At 45.0% G+C, this 19800-nt stretch overlaps 1 protein-coding gene across 1 annotated transcript in view; it reads right to left on the bottom strand.

Moving 5' to 3' along the window:
* LOC139047893 (uncharacterized) overlaps positions 1–19800 on the bottom strand; it is a 149408-nt gene that overhangs the window by 65627 nt on the left and 63981 nt on the right. The gene's annotated exons all lie outside the window — the stretch shown is intronic.

The raw sequence follows: 19800 nt of genomic DNA, 5'->3' as shown, positions 1-19800 counted from the left end.
GAGATCTTTATAAGTTGTCAGACTATCCCTGGTGTCCTACTCGCCTCCAGTGCCTTCGGCGTGGTTGACTAGGGCTCGCGCAGAGGAGTGGGGGACCTTGTTGAGAGTGGAGAGCTGTGGGTGGGCAAGGCACGCATGGGCCGGGATCCATGTCAGGGAGATCATGCTGTCTTTAGAGTCTGGTGCATGATAGAGGATCCGAAGAGCTAGAGGATAAATACGGCCTTTGCTAAACTGAGTGACGGCTGAGCGAGAGTGACACACGATAGTGTGGCAGGTGGCATATCTAGAGTGGCCAGGGCGATGGCCACTTCTTCAGCGGTCTCCCCAGTGGGGGTACTGACGTTGGAGGCGTAGTGTAGGACTTCATCGCACGTGGCAATGGGCAGAACTTGTGTGCCATGGTAATATTGCGCTTCATCAACAAATGTGATGTCAGGTACGTGAGCAAGGACTTTTGTGATAGCTCCGGCCCGAGCTTGGCGCCGGGCCTTGTTATACTCAGGGTGCCTGTTTCTAGGGATAGGGTCTGTGTAGATGCTGCTACGGATTTCAGTCGGGAATGGTTCTTTGTGGCCCTGTTGCTTATTGTAGGTGAAGCCAAGTATGGATGGAATAAGGTGACGCGTTTCAGGGAGGGTGAGCTTTTCCAGTTGAGAGCGTTGTTGGGCTTCAGTGAGTTCAGGTTGTTGTGAAATCCGATTTGGTTGAAGAGTTCAGTGCTGGTGTAATGCGGGAGGGAGGCCAAGTTTTTGCTTGCAGACCCCTCGTATAAGGATGTCGAGCTTGTTTTGCTCCGCCCGGTGCCAGTTGAGATATGCAGCAACGTAGGTAATGTGACATCTGACAAAAGACAGCACGAGGCGGAAAAGGCTTTCTTCTTTGAGTACCCCGCCTCGATTAGAGATACGTTTAAGGAGGCGTAGGGTGTTTTGAAATTGGGCACAGATCTTGTTGAGAGCCAAGCCGTTCGAGCCGTTGGTAGAGATGTTGAGACCGAGGACCCGTATACTAGGGACGTGTGGGATAGGACTGCCATCTTGAAGGCGTAGGGTGATGGCGTCAAGGGTCGATGATCAGATTGGTGTTTGTGAGGGTGACCCCATCGAATGGGCTTGTACAGAAGAAGCTCCCATTTAGCCGGCGAACAGCGCAGTCCGGTTTCTTAGAGATAGGCTTCAACCGTGTCGATCGCCGCTTGGAGGGCTCACTGCTCTTCACCATCACTGCCTCGGTACGCCCAGATAGTGATATCGTTGGCGTAGATGGTATGGTTGATATTGTCGACTCGTTTGAGTTTCTGGGCAAGGCCAATCATAACTAAGTTAAAGAGCATAGGAGAGATAACTGAACCTTGCGGGGTGCCTTTGCTGCCAAGGGGAAGCTGGTCTGATCTTAACTCCCCATCCAAGAGGGTGGCCATGACATTGCAGAGGAAGTCACGCTTGTAATTGTAGGCTTGCTTTCCCAGGTAGAGGTGGAAGACCTGGTCAAGGATAGCTGCATGGGAACTGCTGTCAAAGCCTTGAGTTAGGTTGAGTCCGAGGATGGCTTTCATGTTACGGGAACGATCGTTGAGCACTTGATGTTTGAGCAGCAACATAGCGTCTTGAGTAGAAAGGTGAGGGCGAAATCCAATGATGGTGCGGAGATCGAGAGAGTTGTCTTCGAAGTAGGTGTTCATGCGTGCTGAGAGGGCGTGTTCCATCACCTTGCCTACGAATGAAGTGAGGGAGACGGGCCTTAGGTTCTTGAGGCTAGATTATTTGCCAGGCTTTACGATTAGGATAACGTTGGCAGTCTTCCAGGCAGCTGGGAGGGCGCCATTGCGCCAGCAGTCGTTGATGTAGTCAGTCAGACGGGACACGGACTCGTCATCGAGATTTCGAAGGGTGTTGTTAGTGACCCCGTCCGGGCCTGGAGCAGAACGATCGTTACGCTTGCGAAGAGCCGCATATATTTCAGATACGCTGAAATCGGTGTCCAATGTAGGGTTATGATTACCGATGTAATTGCTGTGTGGACTGACTTGGCCCCTGGAGATATATCTGGTTCAGAGGTAGTCAAGCACTTGTTGTGGACCTTGCTTAAGGGTCTCCGTATAAAGGAGTTTTTGCAGCCGACCCTGTTGGGTGATGCGGGTGCCGGTATTGTCAAGCAGATGTTTGAGGAGTTCTCACGTGGATGGGCGATGAAGTCATCCATCCACCCTTTTACACAGCTCAGACCATTGTTATCGGCTGAGGATTTGACAATGCTCCTCGATGGCTGTATTGGGTTTAGATATCTTACTTTTGGGGCTACAGTTCAGTCGCTGCGCGTTCCGTCGTGCTAGAATGGAGGCCTTAGCTTCCAGAAGATGGGCGAAGCGGCTATCCATGCGTTCAAGTGGGGCATCTGTAGCTCCCACCCGAGTGGCCGTTTGAACGTCAGTGTGTAACGCTTGCATCCAAGTGTTAATGTCGGCAATGCCTTCTGCTGAGGTAGCACCAATGCCTATCTTACGAAAAACATCCCAGTCGGTAGTGATGAATTCTCTAGTGGGGGCAGGGGTGGCAACGAGTTGGGTTAAAGAAATAGTAAAGATATAATGGTCGCTGCCCAAGTCTTGCTGGATATTGGTCTAGTGTGCAGTGTTGATATGTTTGATGGAGGTGAGATTGGGGGTAGAGCCCCGGGTAGTGAAGGTACCGATGCGTGTGGAAAAAGAGGGATCCGTGATAAGCGTGAGGTCTAAATCGTGTAAATCTTGCCAGAGGTTGCAAGCTGCAGCTTCCGTGCGTGGTTAGCAAGCCCCAGACTGTATGGGCGAGATTGAAATTGCCGCCGATGAGTAGGAGGTGCGTTCCAGCTACGTGAAGAGCCTTCCTAAAGAGGATGAGAGAGCGAGGCTGTGTTTTGTCCTTGAGGCTATTGTAAATGTATTGTATTGTACTGTAAAGAGGCAGTTACAGACATTTTGAAGCACCAACCCAAGGAGTCTTGTGAGACAGGAATAACGCGACTCGTTACTCAGTGGGACAAAAATTTAAATGCTCAGGGAGACTACTTTTAAAGTACTCTGCTTGCCGAATATTCGCACTGGCTCACTTTCATTTGACTAGCGTGCGTATATATTGCAGAACCCCTACTTTATATAGGCGCTCTCTGTTGCGACTATAATTTCGGTGCAATTACTCACAATAGACGACCAGTGACAGCTACTACTGCGTAATACCTTGGAACAAAGGACCGCGTCATTGAGATTTTTCAATGGTCGTTACATATTGCAACGTAGACTGAAGAAGGAGTATTACAAAATAGACGCTTTAACGGTGGGTCAGAAGAAGAGCGTGCAGCTTACACGCTTCATCGTCTTTCATGGCGCCGACCTTCGCACGCGCCGTCCAGTGGGGCGGGAGCCCCACATCATTGTGTCAACTGTCCCCCATGCGAAAAGCGACCCTCTCGGTCACGTCACAGTTCTCTCGCCGACGACAAGAAATGCCGCTCCTCAGGTGAATCTCGGCGCTCACGTACGCGCATAGTGGGGTTTCATGCGCACTACATGAAAAACTTGAGCGAGAGGACCACGACGGAGCGAACTGGGGTCAGAACTGCAGGGGACGACGTAGTCTGGTCACGTCACTGAGGCGGCGTGTAACCTTGTAGGCGCCAAAATACCAGCGGGGCCACCTTTCCGAGAGTCCACGGCGACAGATAGGCGTCGAGACCCACACGCAGGCGCCGGTATTTTAATGGACGTCGCGTCGACCCTGGTTATATCGAAGGGCGTCGGTATGCTGCTGGCTCTAGATAGATGCCGAGCAAGCTGGCGTGCGTCTTTGGCTCATTGTACGAACACTTCCACGTGTTCGCTGGTCGGGCTATTATCAGCCAGAGGTAGCATAGCGTCAAGTGTTGACGTGATGTGGTGCCCGTATAAAAGTTCGAACGCCGCAAACTGTGTAGTCTCCTGTACAGCAGTGTTATACGCGAAGGTCCAATAGGCTAAAATCTAGTGCCACGTCTTGTGCTCTACGTCAACATACATGCAGAGCATATCAGTCAGCGTTCTGTTCAAGCGTTCCATTAATCCATTTGTTAGGGGGTGATACGCAGTGCTCTTACGGTGAGATCTATGCTTCAGCTTGAGAACGTCCTGAATAACTTCGGCTGTAAAAGCTGTACCGGGGTCGGTGATAATAACAGACGGTGCACCATGTCGTAGGACGATGTGGCGTACAAGGAACTTGGCCACTTCATACGAGTTTGCTTGCGGAACAGCTTCCGTTACGACGTACCGGGTTAAGTAGTCAGTAGCGACAACTATCCATCTGCTGCGCGAAGAGGTCACTGGAAATTGCCCAAGTAGATCTATTCTTATTTGTCGGAACGGTGTTGAGGACGGTCCACAAGGTGGAGAAAGCCAGCCCGTTTAACTGGTAGTTTCTTGCGGCACTGACAATCGTGGCAGGTCTTCACGTACCATTGCACGAAAGAAAAAAAACCGGGGTGAGTAATTCTTCTGTCGCTTCCTTGCTAATGTCTTAATGAATCCCAGGTGTCCCGCGCATGACTCATCATGGCAGGCTTGCAAAATGTCTTGGTGCTGCGCGAACGGCACTACACAAAAATACGTATTTAAATACGTATTTTGGACGCAAATACGTCCAAATACACGAGTTACACCAGCGAGCGGATTAAAACACCTTCAGCGTCTTGAAGGTGCTCGATCAGCGGCAGCAGCTCAGGGTCAACGCACTTTATGGCGTCGATAACGCCGACAAATGGCAAGTCATGGTCAGGGTCCGATGACGTCATAGAGAGTGGTGCGCGTGACAAATAGTAAGCGTCACTGTGCTTCCTTTCAGATCGGTAGACAACTGTAATATCGTACTCTTGTAAGCACAGGCTCCAACGGGCTAGCCGGCCTCAAGGATCCTTGAGGTTGGCAAGCCAGCACAGGGCGTGGTGATCGCTGCCAGCCTTAAAGGGTCAACCATTCAAGTAGGGTCGGAATTTACTAATTGCTGACACAACCGCTAAGCATTCTTCTTCAATGGTTGAGTAGTATTTCTCACCTTGGTGAGACTGCGGCTTGCATAAGCAATGGTGCGTTCCGCACCAGCTTCCCACTGCACAAGAATTGCACCGAGACCCGCATTGCTGGCGTAAGGCCTGTTTCACATGATGCGATTTTCGTCGCACCGGAAGTGCGATTTGCGTCGTTTGCGATGAAAATCGCAGTCGCAGTGCCGACCCCCCGATTTTCGGCTGCGACCAACCAGTTGGTCGCACAGTCACACTGTCGCACCTATCGCTGCGATTTTCCGTCGAAATTGCGCGGAGAGCTGTCAACGGAGCTATTTCGCCGGTTTATTTTGGAAAATGGCGTCTCGCACGACAAGTGCAATGCGCGGAGACGTGGATCGTCGAATTCGGTACGTACGCGAAGGGAGAATAAAAACTTGTACCGCAGATTGCATTCTCCGATTGCTATGCGTTTGTTGACGCGTTACACAACAAATGAAGTGCATTTTCACGTTTGCTTCGTACACTTTTGCGAGTTGACAGTGCTAGGAGGTGTTCGATCCCCAGCAGACGACGAGGTCGTCACCATTTTCTTTTGTTCAGTAGCATGTAAAAATCGCGCTTACGGAGGAGCTTGAATTCTTTCAACCTCGGCAAGGGCAAATGACAAGACAGCAAAGTCCCGAAGTTTCAACGTTGCGCTGAACGCGGCACCGTTCAGCTGCATTTTCTTGTCGGTTTTCAAGCACTAATTTCCCGATGCATCTTGAAAGCTTCTCTTGCTTCTTATTAAATTTGACAGAGCAAAAGTGTTGGCTATCGTAATGAATTTGCTACGATAGCATTAAATCCGTGGCTTGAATAAAATATTACATGCACGCTAATTTGCACTACTTCTCTGGAGAATTTTTTTTCTTGCACAGAAACCAACAAACATTGACTATGGTGCGGACTTTTTATTCTTACTGCATCTGTATGAACACTTGCTCTGCAAGGTAATTAACTGTACAGCTAGTAGATTAAGTAAATTGCTTGTTATAGTGGCACAGTGACAATGTACCCTCCTGCACAATTATGTAGAACTCGTGCAACAATGCGGAAAGCAGGCAAATGGCCTGTTCTTGTGGGAATGAAACAGTATAAAACGACACGCTGAAGAAAAGTAAATCAAAACTCTGCAGTGAAGTCAGCCAGTACAAGCAGTTCTTGCACATTCACAGCTGATCAAGTGTGCAGAAACATTCATGCCTTACATGTTTCTAGTAAGTTTCTAACAAGTTTGTGATCACATATATTAGTGTGTAAACCCATATAACGATATCCGCTGCGATTACTGTCTTTATAAGTAATGAAATAGCATGCTACTTGCAAGAACATATATCACCTGAGGATTTTAGAACAAATTTCTACATTTCAACTATACACAATATCTGCTTTATTCAATAAAAGACCACAAACTGGGCTTTCTTACAGTGACAAACTTATTCCAAACTTTACCTACACACAGGCAAGAAAAATATTATAGGCAGAAATACTGTTCTTCAATTTGTACACCTGCCCCACAGTGGCTATAGCATTCTGCTGCTAACACAAGGCGAGGGATTGATTTGCCAGCCATGGAAGTCGCATTTGGATGGCAGTCATAGGTGAGAAAAAAGCTCTTGCACTTAGATTTAGTTCATCACCTTTTATTGAACCCTTACACTTCAAAATACTATTCCATAGGGGGGGGGGGGGGGGGGGGCATGCCTATGCAAAATCTAACACCAATAGAAAGTAAAGGGCAGAATTGTAAAACAACCATCTTTCATGACAATTCGAGTGTGTATATATTCCTTGCATCAATATGTATTGATCAACAGCACCGCACAAATAAGCATGATCAGGTATAGCAAGTGCTCCGTCAGGAAGCTGGTTTACAGATGTATAAATGTCAAGGCATGAATGCTCATACTACGTCGCACACACAACACAAAGAAAACCTTTTTCAAGAGTTGTCCCTTCTGGCTGATATTAGTGGGCCATAAGCAGCAGAAGCTTTATTGCAGGACATTGTGTAATACCGCTTATGAAAGAATGAAGAGAGTGAAGAGGCTTTTAACAGCAGTACCTCATCCTGCTCTAATAAGAGGAACGATGAGCAAAAACATTTCTGCTAGAGCACTTAAACAGTAACTTTCTGAAAGACAGAAAATTCCAGGTGAGAGTTGGAGGTACATTTGGCCCACACACACCAACAACACGGGTATACTGCAAGAAACACTACAGCCTATGGTGTATTACAGTCTATGGGAAAGGTATCTTATACAGAAATCAAGAATGATGCAACAAGCCCTCGACAACACTGCAGACTTTCTTGGCCAGTCTCGCCTCTCGCTTTCTGATAAGTCAGTTCATATCGACGTCGGAAAAAAAGAAAGACTAGAATCAAGAACGACCCCAGATTGCACATTGTGATCCACATAGCTGGACAAATATGCCCGCAAGTCAGCATCCACAAATCCTTAGCTAGTGTAAGCCCATGACGGCAGAGCCAGCACGTGGGTGAAACAATTTTGTAAGGCCTGGACGCAACTTCCACACCTGGTGAAAAGAATATTCCCGAAATAATGGGTGTGGACGAGTGGGTACTATAGAAAATCGCAGATGCTGTGCTTGTGTCCAAGGTATGGTACGGTATGAATTACCAGCAGCACACAAAAAAGACAACTCAACGAATACATGCATCGGGTAGTAATAACAGGTCTTTCCAACTGCACCATGCTTGAAGACCTCTACGAGAAAGAGCTAACGAACAAGCACCTAGAAAGAGTAGAGTTGCCGCCTGCATCACAAATTCTTTGTCTCAAGAGCTGAGAACCTCGTCCCAAGATGCTATGCCAGCTAGCATATGAGATGCAAACACGACTACCCCTCCCTTCAGAAACACAACCTCGGGAGTACCTGAACTTGAAACACAACAGGCCCATACCGTGAAATACGGGGGCAAACAATTAGGCCAGGAGACTATATGCAACTGCCAAACACACAGAGGAGGTTGCTAATCATGAAGATGCAAGCAAACATAAGGCACGTATAGTACACTGATCTGGCAATAGCAGTGTAACAGTAGTGTGACACTACATAAAACTAAACCCCATATAAGTGAGCACCATTCCAGGTCATCCTACGCCTAGAAAAGCTGAACTGAAAGCAATCAAAGCAACACTTGTAGTGCAGATTACACCCTGCACAAAACCCTGCATGCATTCACCAGAAACTGTCTGGGCCTGCACATCACACAAGATTGTCAGGAAAATCAGGAGATTGACACGCGATTTGGAAGTACATGGCCAGAAATTAAATTACAGGATACATAGCCATGCAGACATTCCAGGACACAAGCGGGCTTACAATTGTGCCTGACATAATAACTGAAAACTAGATCAGTTTGTGTGTTTTTATTATTAACTAAAGTGCAACAGATAGACAACAGACAAGAACGAAGCGTTCTGTGTGTTCACTTCGTTCATGTCCATCGCATTTCTGTTGCACTAAAGTTAATGAATTCATAAGGCTGCACAGGAGAGAATGATACCTCTGCCCAAGGGCCCGATCTCACATCCAAATCCATACGTGTGCACATACACTCACACAAATGTTGCAAGAGTGCATAGCATGAAGCAGTATCAACAGGATGACACTAGATATGGATGAGGACCAACGTTCAAATGAGGTTCATTTGTAAAAATGTGGCGAGTTACATAAATTACCAGAAAAAATAAAGGACGATGAGCAAAACGAGAACAAGCTGAAAGTAGGAGCCAACGTTTCGACAAGTGGACTTGCCTTCTTCAAGGTCCACGTGTGGAAACGTTGGCTCTTACTTTCACTTTGTTCTCATGTTGCTCATCGTCTTGAATTTCCATCTCCTGCATTCCCCGAGTTTTGCCCAGAAAAAGAAAGACATCTTTGAAGGATAGATAAAAATTGGTGCTTGATGCAGCCAAACATAAATAAAAATGCTACAGAAAGGAAATAGAGAAAAATTCCAAGTGCAGCAAAAAATCATTACAATTGCCAATCCTGCATGCCGGCACCTTTCAAGAAACGCTGCTGTTATTCCAATAGACAGACTGACAGCTTGCTTATGCAAGCACATTCTTCCAGTTCCATGCCATTGGGGAAAAAAATGAGTTTCCTGGGAGGTAGCCACATGCACACTTGGTGATCACAATGTATTTTTTTCCCCTGGACTTGTATATCTATATTTATTTTCTCCCTTTCCTGCTTTTATGTTTGGTTTCATCAAGCACTAGTTTTATCAGGTTTTATGGCTGTACTACTTTGTGGTAACCTTTATAGATCACTGCATTTTCACAACGAACCTTTTAATTAGAAGTTAGCATACCCTGTTCTTACTGCTTCACACTGTACATTCTTGCTACATTGGCCAAATAAAATATTTTATAAGGTATCATGAGGGCCATTAAAGTGACTTGTTGCAGTCTAAAGAAAAAAAAAGAAACGAATAGCCTGGCTGCAAATGGCACCAGAGAACACATAGGACAAACAAGAAAACCAAGATGATCTAACAATCAAAAGTTTAACGTACACACCGAGTAAATGCTCGCTGACAAGCAATAGAATGAACGTAGGCAAAAAGGAGAAGCAAGAATTCATGTGCGTTTCCGGACGGGAAATACATCCATTTCTAACGGAGGTCATGATGACCAGATTAACCCAGCATTTTTGGATCTACAGTTTCCGTAATTTCTAGGCAGCCGATCTGCACAGAATGCTAGCTTCTTCCTTTACAATGCGCGCTCAGATGTGGACAGTGCATTGTAGAGGAAGAAGCTAGCATTCTGTGGAGATCGGCTGCGTAGAGAAATTATGGATGCTGTAGATGCAAGTACACTGGGAGAATCTTGTGTCAGCATGGCCGCTGTTACACTTTCAGAGATGGATGCATTTCCTGTTGGGATCTGTATGGACACACATCAGATCTTGCTTCTGCTTTTTGTGTAAGTTCGATTCATTGCTTGTCGAACAGCATTTACTCGGCATGTTCAATAAACTTTCATTTGTTAACACACCTCATGATTGTCTTGGTCTCTAGCAGAAAGGTGTTCATTCTTTTTACAGTGAAGCTGCGTATGCCTAGGCGAAACACTCATGGTCCGATCCCAAAACCCCTAGTGCAAGGGTATGAACCATTGTTTAAGAGGGTGTGAGCCATTGCATTTGTCTTGGTTAAGACAAGATCATGATGTCACTATTATCTCACAGCAAAGGTGTGGTGGACCATTGGCTAGACCGATAGTGACGTCGTTTCTCTCTAGCAGCAGAGCGCGCGTGCAGCAGTCTCTCTCCGACTTCCCAATAGGTTCGAAAATGTGTCCCTGTATTTATATTAATGAAATGTGCAGCCCCAGTGTATCACTCCGTAACTACAGTGCATAACTGAGTCATAAACATTATGATTAACGCATTGCAAGACACAAGTGCGTAACATAATTCCGAAAGACTTTGATGGACCCGCTGGATTAACACAATGAACCACTCATTGCACTTTCCATGATGGGGATCTTGTAAAGTGCAATGTGTGGCATTCCAAATAAACAATGTGATAAACCCAAGCCAAACATGTGCATAACCTCATTAAGAAACACAGAGATAACCAATAATATAGAAAGACTTGAATAAACCATTGGAATTAACCCAGTGATAAACACCGGGGCTGCACATTTCAGCTTCGCTGGTTCACGGTCAGTACAGGGGTAATGGGCAGTAACTTTTTCTGTTATTGTTTGTTAAGTATTGTATAATGTTGTGCCAGTAAAACACGTTGGGCTAGTTGGTGCAATGTACTGGTACTGCTTTTTTTGCTGTTTTTTTTTCTTAATGTTGTGCCCTTCTTTCTTTTGTAGCAACGTTTTTATTCCCCCTTGCATTATACTCCAACCTTGCAGCCTGCGAGGTATATAAATAAATAAGTACATAAGCACGTCATTCATTCATCTGCATACACCTCGCACCATTCCTTGCTCAACAAACGTCACTGCGTTGATGTCTCGCAGCAAGCATCTACATTAACTGCCGTTTGCGTTTCGGTATGGTTTGTGAACAGTGTAATGCATAAAGATTACATGACATTAGGGTTGTGACCTGTGCGGTGCATAAGCAAACCTTGCAAAAGATGACATGCTGGATTGTTGAAAATAAGACAAATTGTATATATCGCAGTTACTTTACCAGCATTTAACTGACCGCTTGACAAAAACTTCACTTAGCACAGATTCCAACACGTACACCGAATCTGCAGTTTTCTTTTTTTGCTTATTAATGCAGTCGTTACTGCATGGCCACATTGCAGATTTGGAAACAAAGTGAAATAAATTTGTTTGTTGCAATATAACAATATGTGTAGATCACTGAATTGTAACACGAGAACTTGATACAAATATGCACACTATAGGATGCAGACAAATGCTCAGGACAAACTCCAGAATGTTTGCATCCAGATACTTATGAAAGTGAACGCTTTCATTCCATGGCTGTCAATGAGAGGGACAGAGAAAACTTAATTGTGTTCGTGGAACAAAAACGCATTGATAAGCTTAGACATATAGTCATTGCTTAACACTTTCGAAATGAATAATTATAGCTTGCTATTGACATTGAATCAGCCATTTGACAGCACGAAAAGGAATCAGTTTTTCCAGCTCTGAACATTGAATTGCAGGAAATGCAAGCAGGCATAAAATTCTGCCAATATAATCTGTTTAGGAATACCAAATTGGAATAAACATTGAGGCTTGCATTTGTACTTTCTCTGGCTGAAGAATCTAGTTTGAAATGACTCCCATAAGCATGTTGTAACAATGTTGATCTAATACAGGCTAAATGCATGACTAGCTTAAGAAATCTGGATGGTTGCTATAAATTACAGTGAAGAAAGTATAATATCTGATAAGATTATAATATGATAATATTATTTATTTCCACAAAACAGGCTAACCGTGAGAGGCGTGCGAGGCTGAGCAGAAAGCTGGAAAATTCTACGGCAAGTGCGCCTGCCGTGGGCCTACGATCCTGCATTATGAATAGCGCGTATTCATATGGTCTTGTTGTTAGAAGTTCCGAGTATACTACCAGCGCGAGACACGGGACAACAAAGTGGACGAGAAGCATGCCTTTTAGAATGCCATTTTACAACGTAAAGGTTTCTGCAAAAGTGACGGTAACTGCTCGAAACATTTGATGCGTGGGCTTTTGCGCCTTTAGAAATATGTAGAGAGGGCTCCCATATATACATATTCGCAGCGCAAGCACGGCGATGGACGAACCAGGCTAGCGCTAAGGTTGAATTACACAACACAATTTTCATTCCACGTCGTAATCACACAGATCGTTTGAGGCTTCGTTCAGGGGCTCACACGGGCGTTCGGGTTGGTGCTTCTTGTTGCGTTTGGCGTAAGAATATGGCTAGGAGCAGGCACCACAAATGCGCAATGACAGGTAATATACACGCAAAATTTATCCAGAAGCTGATCGAGCACGGGTAGGGCGAGGGTCTTGTTGGGCTGACACGACTTCGTGGCAGCCGAATTTCGAATACCGCATATACGGTGAGGGTAGCTATATGAACTTGTCGATAGGTCATCTTGTAGATTGTTGTAGCGCAGGCAGAACGAAACGGTCAAAGAAGGTAGATAAGACAACACACAGCGCTGAACCATAGAATAAAGAATCGCTGTACCACCTGAGAACAGCTGTTTACGTGCGCGATGTCGCACTGAACTACAGAAACCGCCGTCACGCACGCCAAGACAAATCTTAACTAACGTTTTTAAATTAGTAAACGTACATATTATTTGCTTTTAATCAAGAGAAGTCAATAATATTATAGTGTAAACGTTTTATTCACTACAATAAAATAATTATGCAGCGTGTGCCACGAAACCTGGCACTAAGCAACCCTGGGCGCCGCACCAGTCGCATTGTTGAAATCACAATCATGTGAAATGAGCCCTCTAAAAATCGCATTGCTACGCGTGCGACAGCACCGATTTTCGTCGTTGCAGTCCCAGCATGTGAAACAGCCTTAAGTGGGAATTTCAGTGTCAGCGTCGTCGTAGTCGAAATAAGGAAGTATTGAGGCCACCTGTATACGCTGGCGCATTTCATTGAACGACTGCTGCTGCTATTCCGCCCAAATGAAAGGCACATCGCCACGCGCAAGCCGTGTCAGAGGCTCAGCAATTTTGGGGAATTCTTCGACGAAGCGCCTATAAAATTCGCACAAACCAAGTAGCCATTGGACATCCTTCTTGCCTGTGGGTGGTGAAAACTCGGCAACGGCAGCTAACTTGTCGGAGTCTAGTCGGACGCCTGTGGGACCAAGGACATGGCCAAGAAATTTCAGCTCTTGGAACCCAAACTAGAATTTTTTAGGCTTGATGGTAAGGCCGGCAGTACGGATCGCAGCGAGGACACTCTCGAGTCGTGCGAAATGTTCGCCAAACGTGCTCTAGCACATGACCGCGTCGTCCAAGTATATGAGGCAGGTTTGCCATTTGAGTTCAGCAAGCACGATATCCATTATCCGCTGAAAGGTGGCAGGTGTGGAACAGAGACTGAAGGGGAGAACTTCGAACTCATAAAGCCCATCAGGTGTCACAAACGCTCTTTTTTCACGATCCTGTTCATCAGCTTCGATTTGCCAATGCCTTGATATAAGATCCAATGAACAAAAAACTTGGCGTGTTGTAGACGATCCGTCGCGTCGTCGATGCGTAGCAATGGATAAACACCGTGCTTGATGACACATTCAACTTTCTGTTCAACTGAAGTTGAACAGAAAGTTGACTGAAGTTGAACTGAAGTTGAACAGAAACTTTCTGTGACACAGTTCAACTTTCTGCAGTCCTGAGCTTGCGCTCAGGACTGCAGGCGTTGAATTATGCAACACGCTCAAAGTGATCGAGCCATTCCTCAACATCCGGTCGTGGGGATTCACGGCTGGTTAAGGACGACCTTGGTCGGTGCGGTTGAGGAAGAAAACGGAGCCGACGTACTCATCCTTCTGACTCAATTGACTGCCACCTGAGCACGAGCCTCGATGAGAGGCTCTTGCTCAGGTGGCAGTCCTTGAAATGGACGGCTTGTCCATACGTGAAAAGGAGTCAGCTCGACCGGACTTCGTACTTGGCTTGTAGACTTGTGTAGGCTTGTGTTCGATTTGGTAGTGTTCGCATGTACCCAGCATCTCCACCAGCGAAACTGTAACGTAGGTTGAAGACGGAGTATTACAAAACAGGCGCTTCACTTTAATGGCGGGCCAGAAGAGCGTGCAACTTACACGCTTCATCGTCTTTCATGTCACCGACCTTCGCGCTCGGCTTCCTGCGGTGATGGAACCGCACATCAGTGTCAATATGTACAAAAATGTAAACAAGGTTCTTGAATGACAAAGCTTCAGCAAAATATTTGTCCTCAAATTGCTCATCTCACAGCCTTTACAGTGTTTATATCAGCGGCATGCATTACTTTGCTGGATTTCAACTGATATTGTTCTAAGGTTCGTGTGATATTTTCTTTACTTAATAAATAGATAGAAAGCATGGAAGCATTGACATAAGTTATCTGGGGCCCAATTTTTGAGACATAAGAGTGTCTTCTTTTATGAAAAAATACATATTTTACTTGACTTCGTAGTACATAGCGTTCAAGAATGCCTTTGCGGAATCTTTTGCAATGGCAATGCAGTTATTATTCATGTATTTGATCTCTCGACAAATTGTATAAGGAGGAGACTGAGCTGCAACCTGAGCGCCCCCGCCCCCCTTCAGAACGAAATTTTTGCCTACACCACTGGCTCGAATGATATAGAAACTAGAACTAATCATATCGTATCAGCCAAGGAACTAAACTCATTCTCGTGCCGAGACAACGACGGAACGCTGATACACTGGTAACCAAACCGCAGAGATTACTACTGAACTACGCTGGAAAATATCTACGGAGATTCCACAGCTACCTTAATTATCCCCAAGAAAGGTCAGGAGACGCCTATGAAGAAAAGGATCAGATAAGTAAACACAATTTTTCCAATGCTATTCACTGCGTGCTTGGAAAAAGTATTCAAGCTCTTAAACTGGGAAAACTTAGGAGTAAGGATCATCGGCGAATATCAACAACTTTAGATGTGCCGATAACATTGTCCTGTTCAGCAACACTAGGGACGACTCACAACAATTGATTGAGGACCTTAACAGAGAGGGAATCAGAGTGGCATTGAAGATTGCTAGGCAGAAGACAAAGATAAAGATCAATAGCCGGACAAGGAAATAAGTAATCAGGATCTCCAGTCAGCCTCTAGACTCTGTGAAGGAGTATGTTTACCTAGCTAAATTACTCACAGGAGGCCCTGATCATGAGAAGGAAATTTACAGAAGAATAAATATTGGTCGCACCTTGTTCGGCAGACGCAGTAAGATCCTGACTGGAAGCTTACCATTATCATTAAAAAGACAGGTGTACAATCAATGAATTCTACTGTTACTGACATATGGGGCAGCAACTCGGAAACTGAAAAAGAAGCTCGTAAACAAGTTAAGGACCACGTAAAGAACGATGGCACGAAGAATGTTAGGTATAACGTTAAGAGACAGGAAGAGAACGGTGTTTATCAGAGAGCAAACAGGGATAGCCGATATTCTAATTTACATCAAGAAAAAGAAATGGAGCTCGGCAGGTCCGGTAATGAGTAGGTTAGATAACCAATTACACATGGCAGCAGCAGCGGATCTGCGCACAGCCTACTAAACATCAGTCTACTGTTTCTCAGCGCATGTAGTCAATGCATTGCCTCCTGTCAAAGGAAGACGGTGGTTAACGCGGGAGTCGCCACCATATACGCTTCCTGAAAAAGGTGTTCATTTTTCGCAGCTTATTTATTTTCGCAGATTTCACCGACATATCTCCTCGAGTGTTCCTAGAATCGGCGCCGTAGTTGCCAAATGCTTGTTCACCAGCCTGCTTTTTCCCCACATTTTCATTGAAGTCAACCATTACTACAGCATATCGAGTTTGCATTTTTCATATTGGTAATTCAACGTCTTCGGAAAACAGTTCCGTTTCTTCACCATCGGGACTGGAGCTTGGAGCGTAGATTTATACTACCTTTATTCTGTACCTCCTATTCAGCTTTATTACGACTACTGCTACCCTCTCCATAATGCTGTAGAATTCGTCAATTTTGTCTGCTGTGTCCTTATGGATTAGGAATGTTACTCCGAACTGATTCTTATCAAATAGTCCTCTACAGCAGAGGACGTGGTCATTTGTCAGCACTGTATAAGCCTCACCAGCTCTTCTCAGCTCACTAAGACCTTTTATATCCAAGACAATGGCTGATATTTCGTCAAAGAGTCCTGCAAGGCTAGTTTCACTCGAGAAGGTTCGGGTGTTAAACGTTTCAAGGGTCAGTTTCCATTGGCGGTCTGTCCGTGTACAGAGATTCTTAGACCCCTCTGCTGCGTTACAGGTCTGACTGCCGCCTTGGTCAGGTGCTACGCAGCTGCTGGGGACTGAGGGTCATTTGGTAATAGAATGAGTCATTTGGAGAAAGTGGCCGAATACTGCACCAGTGCGGCCAATTCCTGTTCTGGTGAGGGAGTTGTAATAAATCTCAATGGATCCCAAACGAATAAACCAGAATATGCTCTAAGCATTTCGTCAACTGAGGAAAAAGCACAATCGCGAGTCATCCTGACAACAAATTGATGCTTTTACCAGATGTTTACAAAGTGCGACAAGCTGGTGAGAATATTAAGAATAAAAAGACCTGATAAATGAGGCTTCGTTTGTCTCACTTATTTGTCGCGCGCAGCGACTCCTAGTTGCCCCGATTACGTCGTCAAGTAGGTTCTGCTTCGCTATTCAGCAGTGAGCCACGACAAACCATTACAGCTGCTTAAAAAGCGCAAACGCTCTCGTTTCGCGCCGTGCCAGACGACGACGAAGCACACAGAACGTTAGATTACCGCGGTGTCACGCGGTCGCTTTAGCAGGGACCGTCTCGATTTCTGCCACCCAGACTTGGCCCAGTTGGGGTGGCCAAATGTCACGATTATTTCTTTTTGTTGAATGGAAAGCAAATAGGACACAAGATTTCGTTATTATATATCCTGACAGTTTAATTACACAGTCTTACTTTTCGTTTCCTGTTATATGCCGTAAACATAAATACCGCTTCCTTTTAATGGTGATTCTAACGAGAATAGGGAGTGGGAGGCATGGCTTGCGGACGAAGCCAAGGAGAGCCAATTGGCTCTTCAGGACCGGGCCCAGCGAGCAGCTTTTGCCAATGGGGTTCTGCAATAGGGGCTCCAACGGTCTTAACTTATCTTATTTATCTTCAATAAAGTTTTACTCACTCCCTGACTATAGTTCTTGTCGCGATATCACCTCCAATATAGTTACCACCGATAGAGAGCCTTTACAGCCGGGTGTTATGATACGGCGGAACCGAGAGTAGCACCAAAGGCAGTAGGCCAGTGAAAGTGTAAGAACCACAACTTCAGGTTTAGGACTTCGGGAAATAATTATTTACGTTAGAAATGCCCCGTGAGTAATCAGTCAAGGAATTAAGTTGTAGAAAATGCAGATTGACAGCTGATTTCAATATCTTCTAGCGCACCACGCATAGAACAAGCCAGTTCCTAGGTCAAACTTTTCGTTCTTCCGCACATGGAATGAATGAAATGCTTGTAACAGCCAAACTCTTTTATCACGTTTGTTGCCTTGTCATAGAAAATGTTTTGCTGTTGGTGTACGGGCCGTGCTATGACAAATTAAATTCAATGCGCCTTAATTCCATGAGCGAGGTTGCATAGGTCTGGAATAAAGCGTTTATTTTGTAGAATACTGTTCTATGCCACATGTTTTTAAGTTGGAACTTTTTGCGACTCGATAGCGAGATTCTTTTACTGCTTCTAGGATATTTGTTTTTCTGTGTGAAACAAAGACATACCTGGAAAAATTTGTGTCTCTTTCATTGTGTGGAAGGTGGCTTTTTTTTACTAACATAAGAGTTTATTGAAAAGTAAAAAAAAATATCTCACCCAACCTCTAGCGATTGTGCTTCTCTAAAAACACCTAGCTGACTTTTCCTGTGTTGTGGCGCCGTCGCAGTTTTACACTAGGCTGCTGCATATAAACGGCTCCCTCTGCGCGATCTCGTGTGCCGTAGACACCCAAGACATCTCAGTCCCCAGGATCTCCTTGCACCCAGACAAGGCTAAGCCACACTCCGTCAAATGTTGGACCTGAGCCCCCGTGTGCTCAGGTAGCTGGTGTTTGGACACCGCGACTTCTACCGACGCCGATGGCCCTGCGGGGATGCAAAATGGTACGGCGAAGCGGGCACCAGTTTAGCAGATGTCAGGCTAAGCTAACATCCTACGAGCTCAATCTTCCTAGAGAGATCACTGAAAATCGCTGTATCATCAGTAAACAATTCCTGTAGCCCGTGAGGTTCCTCGAAGCCAAATTCTGAATAGAAATTGACATGTGCAAGACACAGTGTGACAAACGCTCAATAACCAAACCTGCTTACTTTCTTTGTCTTCGACTCTTAAACGTTCTGATGACATATTGTGTACCTCTGCAAGAACTGCAGCGCTCTGTCCTGTGCTCTTTACTCGCTCGTCCTGTGTTGCCTGCTCCTGTTTTTATTGTATAGATGAACAAACCAGCCCCACTAAACACACGGCGGCGACATTTAGGTGGCGGCCAAGTACAAAAGCGTCCATTTCCTTTGCACTGGAGACGTGCTAAAGATCCCTTGGCAGTTAAAATTGACCAGCAGTCCCCGAATGCGCCGTGCCTCATAATCAAATGGTGGTTTTGGCGCACAAAAGCCGAAAATTCAATTCTGCTAAAACTATGACAATGTTTGACTCAGAGTGGCTGTCACAGCAGGTCATTATCTTCGGAATATTGAAATCATCCGCCAAAAATTCTTGAAGCTTCCGTTTGCACTTCCACATGCTGCTGACAACATTGTGATTGTAGGGAATGTAATTAGCCAACAACAAAATATGAAATAACATTTTTTTTTTCAAATCTGATTACCAAATGGAGAAACAAGTAAAACAAGGTATTATGCAACGCCTTACTTCAGTAATTTTTTTCTTAAACCTGTTGTAGTCCCGCGGTTAACTTTTCTTCAAACACTCTTTACGCGTAAACTTATGCCATCTTCAGAATTTCGTAATATTTTCATGTATGTATATATGTATGTATGTATGTATGTATGTATGTATGTATGTATGTATGTATGTATGTATGTATGTATGTATGTATGTATGTATGTATGTATGTATGTATGTATGTATGTATGTATGTATGTATGTATGTATGTATGTATGTATGTATGTACTTATTTCATTGATTCGATTCCTAGTTTCGTCTTATATACGCTCACGTGTCGCTGTAACGCTAAGGGATTGGTCTAATACATTTCTCCTCCTGTTATATGTCTACACTGTCCCCACTAGGCTGAAACTATAATAGTTCAGTATAATACCGGGAGTAACAGAATGCTGTTTTTATGGATCTGTGAAACAAGCTATCGGAATGCAGTCTGCGGCGCATTCACAATAATTTTGCCGCACGTAATTCAAATTTTGCTCACTATATCAATTTCGCAGTGCGTGATATAGGTTCTGTTACATAATAGGGCCATCGGGAGATTCAGCTATATTTCAAGTAGATCTCATACATTTTAGTGCTTAA

This window comes from Dermacentor albipictus, chromosome 7 (assembly GCF_038994185.2).
Source record: "Dermacentor albipictus isolate Rhodes 1998 colony chromosome 7, USDA_Dalb.pri_finalv2, whole genome shotgun sequence".
Classification (NCBI taxonomy): Eukaryota; Metazoa; Arthropoda; class Arachnida; order Ixodida; family Ixodidae; genus Dermacentor; species Dermacentor albipictus.
Note: the sequence above shows the minus strand (reverse complement) of the source record. Positions and strands in the feature narration are given on the sequence as shown.